The sequence below is a fragment of the Etheostoma spectabile genome, unplaced genomic scaffold (assembly GCF_008692095.1).
Source record: "Etheostoma spectabile isolate EspeVRDwgs_2016 unplaced genomic scaffold, UIUC_Espe_1.0 scaffold00018816, whole genome shotgun sequence".
Lineage (NCBI taxonomy): Eukaryota > Metazoa > Chordata > Actinopteri > Perciformes > Percidae > Etheostoma > Etheostoma spectabile.
Genome location: NW_022604491.1, coordinates 16,586 through 17,780, shown reverse-complemented (window position 1 = coordinate 17,780; position 1,195 = coordinate 16,586).

The following is a 1,195-nucleotide window of genomic DNA, read 5'->3' as shown; positions in this document are numbered from 1 at the left end:
ACTTAAAGTGTTTCTTTTTATCGCTTTGTTCAAGTCCCTTGGGTCCAAGCACGTTCTCAGAGCACCTGTTTTCTTTTGCAAAACAACCAGCGAGCTGACCCATTCAGTTGGTTCGTCTATTTTCTTGATGACCTCCAATTTTTCCATGCGCGCTAGCTCCTCTTTCAGTTTACTACGCAGCGCAAAAGGAATTTTCCTGCAAGGATGCACAACAGGAGGCACACTTTTATCCACACGTATTTTGTGTTCTCCAGGTAGACATCCAAGTCCTTCGAAACAGTCCTTATACTCCTCCATGAGTGAGTCATGGTCATTTGCAGTATCTGATGTCACAACAAACACTCTTTTAACCAGATTGAGCTTTGTACATGTCTTGAGTCCCAGAATTGGTTGTGCACTCGTATCCACGATCAGCAGCAATGCTCTATCTGCTGGCCTCTGTGTTTAAGGTTGCGATGCATCCGCCTTTAACAGGAACCCGTTCTCCAGTGTATCCTGTCACTTTTGTTTTATAGGATGAATTTTACTTTTCACTGTCAATTTTTTATAGTCTTCAAAAGATAACAGGTTTACATGGGCACCTGTATCTAACTTGAACGGTATTATCGTCTCATTCACCTCTATTGGCACAATCCATTCCTCTTTTTCTGTTTTATGGGCACGTACCACATCTACGATGAACTCATCATCCTCCTCTTCATCCTCACCAACTGCGTGAACTTTCTGTTTAAAAGCTGACTTGCAACATCTTGCATAGTGATTGCTCTTTCCACATTTGTTACAGGATTTTCCATAGGCAGGACATGATTTTGGCTTATGGCTGCCTCCACATTTACCACATTTGAATTCTTCAGATTTCTCTTTCTGATCTTTTTGTTTGGTAAATGTTGTCTTTTTCCTCAGCTCTTTATGTACTGCATGCACTGTAGTTTCACCTCTCCGAAGCTCTTTTGCTTGTGCTCGAGTGGTTTCCACTGCTCTGCACATAGTGACACACTTGTCTAGTGTAAGTCCAGTCTCTCTGAGCAGTCTTTCTCTAAGTGCATTATCCACTGTGCCACAAACAATCCTGTCTCTCACTAGTGAATCTCTCAGGGTGCCAAATTCACATGTTTTGCTTAGTATGTGAAGCTCTGCTAAGTACTGGTCAAAAGGTATTCCTTGCTTTTGATCATGGGTGAAAAACTTATACCTC